Genomic DNA, 7,243 nt, shown 5'->3' on the forward strand with positions numbered 1-7,243 from the left:
GAGGAAAAATATACTTATTTATACCTTAAATGGAGATACTGATTTCTGTCTTATGTGTAGGAAATATTATAGATTTCTTGTTTTATGTATTTCAAATGTTGTTATAATACCAAATTTGAAATAATAAAAAACATGGTTGATTATCTTCAGATGCACTACAAGTAGCTCTGCCTTTCACTTAATGTATTTTTCAAACTTCAAAACTAATTAATGTGTCTCCAATTATAAAACAATCTAAAGGTAAAAGTATCCTTTATTTAAAATAAATGAACTTGCTAGTGTTTTATTGGTGTCTTTGCACTTCTTTGTGGCTTGACACTTGCCCGTATGACTTACAATAAAAATTTAAAGAGAACTGGGCATCTCACCCAGATTTGCATCCAAGTTCCTCAAGGTTGAATATGGTTACTTTCAGATGACCCCTTTTTTACTTAAATTATAAGACTATTGTGACAAATATTTTTTGATCATGCTTTGGATATCATTTATAAAATATATGTAATATGAAACTCTGAGTTTGTAAATTCAGGATTCTCCTTAAATACTAATTACCATTTTCCAATGCTTATTTAGAGTTGAAATGTATTACCTAAGAATTGATATTGTACAAAAAACAGCAATCAGAAAAGTAACAAGATAAAACATAAAGACATTTATTAGACCTGAACAAATTCTTTTTTTTTTTGAGACAGAGTCTGGCTCTGTCGCCCAGGCTGGAGTGCAGTGACATGATCTCGGCTCACTGCAAACTCGGCCTCCTGTGTTCACACCATTCTCCTGCCTCAGCCTCCCCAGTAGCTGGGACTACAGGCGCCCGCCACCACGCCCGGCTAATTTTTTGTATTTTTAGTAGAGACGGGGTTTCACCATGTTAGCCAGGATGGTCTCGATCTCCTGACCTCGTGATCCACCAGCCTTGGCCTCCCAAAGTGCTGGGATTACAGGCATGAGCCACTGCACCTGGCCTACAAATTCTTATAGAAGAAAAAAGCCCTATTCTATTGTTAAATATATTGGATAGATTTGATCCCTAGACTCTCTCAGTTGAGGTAACTGCATTCTGTTCATGCCTGCTTTCCATGTGTGTTGGATAAGGAGCACACCCTGTTTATTTTTTGTGTTTTAGCAGCTGAGCACAGGGGAGGCATTTGGTGAATGTAGGAATTAGGAAAGAAGGTAAGAAGAAAGAGTGGAAGAGCCAAGAAAAGGAGTAAAGAGAACATGATGTTAGCTAAACAATAAAATACAACCTTTTTTTTTTTTTTTTTTTTTTTTGAGATGGAGTCTCACTCTGTCACCTAGGCTGGAGTGCAATGGCGAGATCTCAGCTCACCACAACCTCCACCTCCCGGATTCAAGCAATTCTCCTGCTTCAGCCTCCCAAGTAGCTGGGATTACAGGCATGCGCCACCACGCCCAGCTAATTTTTGTATTTTTAGCAGAGACAGGGTTTCTCCATGTTGGTCAGGCTGGTCTCGTACTTCTGGCCTCAGGTGATCTGCCACCTTGGCTTCCCAAAATGCTGGGATAACAGGCATAAGCCACCGCACCTGGCCAATACTACATGTTCTTATCGAAATGCTATTATTTTACATGTACTCTTTTTAGCGGGAGAGATACCCTATTCTCTGAGATTTCTTATTAATGATGCTAAGGCCAAAACGATGTACTTTGGGATTAGGAGAAGGAACTGATTAAATGAAAAAATAGATTACGTGTCTCCAAAACAAGCAGGAAAGATTATTAGTGTGAAAGGTTTGTAAGAATTCAAATAAAGAAACCCAGAAAGGGATGATAAAATAACTTAGTAGATTATGGAAAATGTTAAAAGGGTGATAAATGACAGCCTAAGATAACAAAGTAATACATTAAAGGGGAAAAAATGTTGAGAAGTGATTCTGAACTAAAGGAGCAGGAAGCACTTGAAGCTATGGATTCTCTGCGGTAGCTAGCAGCTATGTTTCTCATCTGGCGAGGGCTTTCTTTGTGGCTTGCCCTTTCAAAGTGCCACCTAGACACCCCACTGCAAAACAGAGTGGTGGCATTGGGGTTACCATTTTTCCATCTACTGGGGAGAGTCAATGGATTACCTCTTCTGAGCATCTCATATCATGCCCTTCCTATAGCCTAAGGCCACCACTTCTTACAGATGTATTTTGCCTTCTTTGTCCTATGAGCCAGATTAACTGAACTGTAGGAAAATACGACTTGTGTTCTCTCCTCCTCCTTGGGAGTTACCGAAACCAGGGCATTCCAACCACAACACTATTGGCATTTTGGACTGGATCATGTTTTGGGCATGGAGGGTAAGGCTGTCTTGTGTATTATAGAATCTTTGGCAGCCTCTCTGGCCCCTGTCCACTGGATGTGAGTAGTACACCTCCGGTGTTGATGCTGAAAAATGTGACCAGACACTGCCAAACTTTCCCTGGGGTAAAAATTACCCCTGGTTGAGAACCACTATCCTAGATAAAGATTATGCTTATTTTCCCTCTTCATCCAATACTATGCTTTGATTTCTTTTCCAGTGTATTTGCTGGGCTTGCCCTGATTCATTCTCTCACTTGAACCACAGGAAAGAATTCCAGGGTAGTTTAGTTCTCCATTGTGGAAACAACCAGTCCCAAAGAGGGTTGACCAAATTACTTTGGCCTCATCAGCATAAAAATATTTCATAGGATTTTTAACTGTCATTGCAAACCACAGAAAAGGATTAATAATCCAATAGTTAAACACAGAACATGTGGTCAAAATGTAATGATGTAGTAGTAAAAATACAGCTGAAAATTATAGAAGATATGTTGTTTTTCACTGAAATCATACGGGAAAATATTGGTTAAAAACATGAAGAATTTTTTTTGGCTTTATTCTATCAACCACATATTTATTTCCAGCAAACCTTGCCTTTGAAAATGACTATACAAAGAACATTGTCAAAATCTGGAATTTTTTTTTCTGTTTCCTGTAATGGGATATTGTAGAAAATGAACATTACGGATTACATTCCTAATCCACTCCCCAAGTCAATGGTGCAACATGGGACTGCATAATGTACCCACTTTCATGTAGTCTATTTTAAGCACCCAAGTTTGATGATAAAGAAGTTAATGTGGTTTCCAGTAGTGCCTAACATACCCTCAGGGAGTAGCTCATGCTGGGAGAACCTGGCTCATTATGGATTATTTTGTAGCATCAGTCATGCTATGAGATGACAAGGCTTTATAAGACAAATATTATGGATCAATCTTCAGAGGCTAGCACTACATGCAGCCAAAAATCCTCACTGGCAGAACAAAACTGAAAGCCCTTGATGAATTCTGTTACCGTGGGCAGCATACTGTCAAATTATGCACTAATAGCAAAAGAGCTAGAAAACCACACCAAGAAACCAGCATGCCTTTTGGCAAGCCAGAAATCAGGATCTGGTGCTGAACTTCCAAACATTCTAAAGAAGAGAATTAACATCAGAGTAAGCCAAAATCTTGTGCATACTCTCCAGGTATTTGGGTGTGAATCCTAGAGTAGCTACTGGAATGATTTTTTTTTCTTTTTTCCTTTCTTTTTTTTCTTCCAAATGTAATTAGATGTTAGTGGATTTAACAATAAAAGACATGCCAAAAGGATAATGACTGTCCTTGGGACCAGAGTCACATTTTAAGGAACAGAGTTCTACTTTAAGCATCAATTCTCATGCTATATTAACCTCTGTAGCTTATGAAAATTATTCCAGGATGTGGAAGAATTTTAAGGCAATTCACACACAGGAAGGGTGACCAGATGTCCTCGATTTTTTAGGAATGAGCCTGTATTTTAAAATTTTTGCCATTGGAATATAACTGTATTAAAGTCATTCTCAAACTGAATCATGTTGTAAATCACCTAACATATCAGAAAATCAGGTTTAAATATCCACACACACACACACACACACACACACACATAAAGCATCTGAAAAAATGAAGATACACAAGTTGTCTGTAAAGTTTCATTTATCTATAGTATTTTTTCTCTTAAGCATCTGTTTCAGAGTTGTGTTTCCCAACCAGTTTCCTAAAGTTTTGGAATATACTTTGCAAACTTTGCCTAAAACCCAGCTCTTTCCTTTATTTTTCCTCAAGTTCTCTACATTGTTTCTTCTCTTGTATTTCCCCCTTTTTTCCCAGCAAACTTACAGCTTCTCATATTTCTTCTCCCCGTGTTTTGAAATGAAAGAGTATGGAAATGCAGAAGTGGATTTCAGACTTTGCTCCCTGAAAACCTCAAGGTCTCATCAAGGTGGCTTCTGAAACCACAGGTTGGGAGGGAATATGAAGAGAGGAAAGGGCAAGGCCCTAGGGCCTCCATTCCAACTTCCGTGACAGCCATTTTCGAATAATACATCATTTAATGAAATATTTTTATAACTTCAAATAGCTCAATAATAATAGCTCAACACAATGTTATCAAGTACAGTGTGCCTCTGTAGGGTATTTGACCAAAGGAAAAGCAGTCCTTTAGTGAAAAATAGAGGTGTAGAGAATGTTGAAGAACTTCACTGTAGGGGGTGTTCATGATTACTCTTCCTTTAACCACCCTGAGTACAATCTAAATTTAAAAATCAGGAACTACCTATTTCCTCCCATTTAATAGTAGCTTCTACTCTCCGAATACCTCTAGCAAGATGGAACATCTTATACTGCCTTAACAGCAGCAAAGCATGGGTGGTACTAGAGTATTTCCATGGAGTAGGAAGATATTAATTACAAAAATACTAAGGATGTAATTATATAGTGAAGCTAAGAAACTAAAATTTATCTGAAATGATATCTCTATTGTCCCAAAGAAAGACTATATATCTCAGGAATTTCTACAGCTAGAACATTTTTTTATGGAGAGAAATAAGGTGTCTTTTAAGATATTTTAACTTGATATAGCTTTATTTTCACTTAAAAGTTATACTTTTTATGTATTAGATAAAAATTTAACTATAAAATTAAAATTATTATAACAATAGATTTTTAAAGAGTTGCCCTACATTAATAAAAATGAAGTTTGGGATTCATAGGGAATGTTGTCAAAATGCTAACATTTTGGTAAATAGCAGAAGTCGATGATAATTTTTATTCAAGTCCTCTAAGTTTAATCTCAAAATAATAACCATTTAATAGCTTTTTGAATAAGAGGCTTCATGATAAACCAACTAAATTATTATTTACCTTGGGATCTCTTCCTTGAGCAAATAACTCTTAAACTCTAAAATCTGGTATTTTGCCTGTAACATGAAAGACTGCTTCTTAAATTTATTATAGAAATTTTAAAACATTTTATTTTCTTTTAAAAATATTGATTTCTTCAAATCCAAGTTGCGTGATTTAAAAATTAGCATAGTAGATAAATGTATAAAATATTTTAGGTTACACTATATCAGCAGATTTTTGTTGTTGTTGTTGAGACAGAATCTCACTTTGTTGCTTAGGCTGGAGTGCAGTGGCATGGTCTTGGCTCTCTGCCACCCAGGTTCAAACCATTATCATTCCTCAGCCTCCAGAGTAGCTGGGATTACAAGTGCACACGACCAAGTCCGACTAATTCTTGTGTTTTTAGCAGAGACAGCATTTCGCTCCCTGGCCTCAAGTGATCTTTGTGCCTCCTGGAGTGTTGGAGTTACAGGCGTTAGCCACTGGGCCCTGCCAATGCTGTCAGATTTTGGTTACCGACACCGCACCCCCCCCCCCAAAAAAAAAAGAAGATTGTTTAACAAAATAACATGGTTCCAATTCTGAATTAAATACTTCCTTTTCTATTGTATAAAGTAGAATACATTTTGGCCTGACATACCTTTTAAAACTGTTTGAAACAGATTACTGGAAAAAGATTTCAATAGCTGCCTTGTGCTCTTAACATTAGCTGGGAGAGGAACAGAAATTAAAAAGAATAGAGATAAAATGAAAATGCACCATTATGATGAAATAATATTTCTGTCCAAATCAAGTCTTAATATAATTCGAGCATATTTTAGATATTTTCATAGAAATAAAAACGTCTCTTAAGAGTAAACATTTGTTTTATTAAAGCATAGTTTCAGGTGATTTTATTTGTGATTTTAGATGTCTAATGCAAGCCATGTTGTTGCTTTCTGCATTTGGTACATTACAACCATAAAAAGTAAAATTAGCATTTAGGAAATAATTCAAGAAAAAGATTCCTCCAATAATATTTGCCCCATTGAGCTGGGTAATTCTTGTAAATTGGTCTTTTGGCCTGAGTGATTTAGATAATTACTTAAGCTCTCTATTTCAGGTTGAATATTCAGATACTACTCAACATCAAACACATGACAAGTGATTTATTTTTTCTTTAGAAAATTGATCAAATATTGAGTGAAATAAGGTACTTGACCTGTATATTGCAGCATATATTTTCTAATTCTTTGAAAATAGTAAAAAAGTGTCTCTAATTTGATTAGATCTAATTAGATTTTGATTAGTTATTTTTTTCTCTTATTTTCAAGTTTGATGAATTAAGAAAGATTGGTTGAAGCAAAGACAATTTTGGACAAACATTAAACCATGAATCTCTAATGAGAATGAAACTAAAACTTCTTTATCCCCTCAATATAAACCAATGATCAGGTTATTTATAAACATTATGGGGAAAAAATGAATGCATTCTTTTTTCCAAATAAGATATTTTTGTTTTTCTGTAATTTAAATTTTCCTTTTTTTCTCATTAGTATTTAGTATTTTTAATTTCTGATGTACATTGAGAAATAATTTTCACTGCCTTTTGTAGTTTTTAATTTATGAAAATAAACTAAAACCACGATAATACAGTTATACTTATTTATGAACATAAAAGAATCTTATTAGCTATTGTAATTTAGACTTTATTGTATTTTAAATTAACCTATTCATGTTTTTGTGACTTTTTAACAGGCAGTAACTTCAAGGTGTTGTGGTGGATGTAGATTTTTGCTGCAAGGAAATAACAGTAAGTGTTTCTATATATGCAATAACTTTTTAAAAACAACCACCTCTCAATATTTGGAAATTCACTATTGCTTAAATGCATGAAAAAACTTAATATGATTACTTAAATTTTATAATTTTGATAAAATTTATTTACTGTAGTGATATTTCTCATAGAATTCTAATAGATTAAAAGAAGGTCATTTTAATAATGAAGAAATAGAAACCCATGGCCAATATTTTCCATTTTGTTCATTTTATGTGAGTTTTGCTATGTAAATTTCACTTGTACATTT

The 7,243-nt window shown here is 34.9% G+C and overlaps 1 long non-coding RNA gene across 1 annotated transcript in view; it reads left to right on the forward strand.

Moving 5' to 3' along the window:
* Nucleotides 1-6,967, forward strand: part of LOC129035594 (uncharacterized) — a 325,754-nt gene extending 318,787 nt beyond the window's left edge. The window contains exon 3 of the long non-coding RNA XR_008502239.1: nucleotides 6,915-6,967. This is a non-coding gene — a long non-coding RNA (uncharacterized LOC129035594). The remainder of the gene's footprint in view (nucleotides 1-6,914) is intronic.
* The last annotated feature ends 276 nt before the right edge of the window (nucleotides 6,968-7,243 follow it).

Source organism: Pongo pygmaeus, chromosome 3 (assembly GCF_028885625.2).
Source record: "Pongo pygmaeus isolate AG05252 chromosome 3, NHGRI_mPonPyg2-v2.0_pri, whole genome shotgun sequence".
Classification (NCBI taxonomy): Eukaryota; Metazoa; Chordata; class Mammalia; order Primates; family Hominidae; genus Pongo; species Pongo pygmaeus.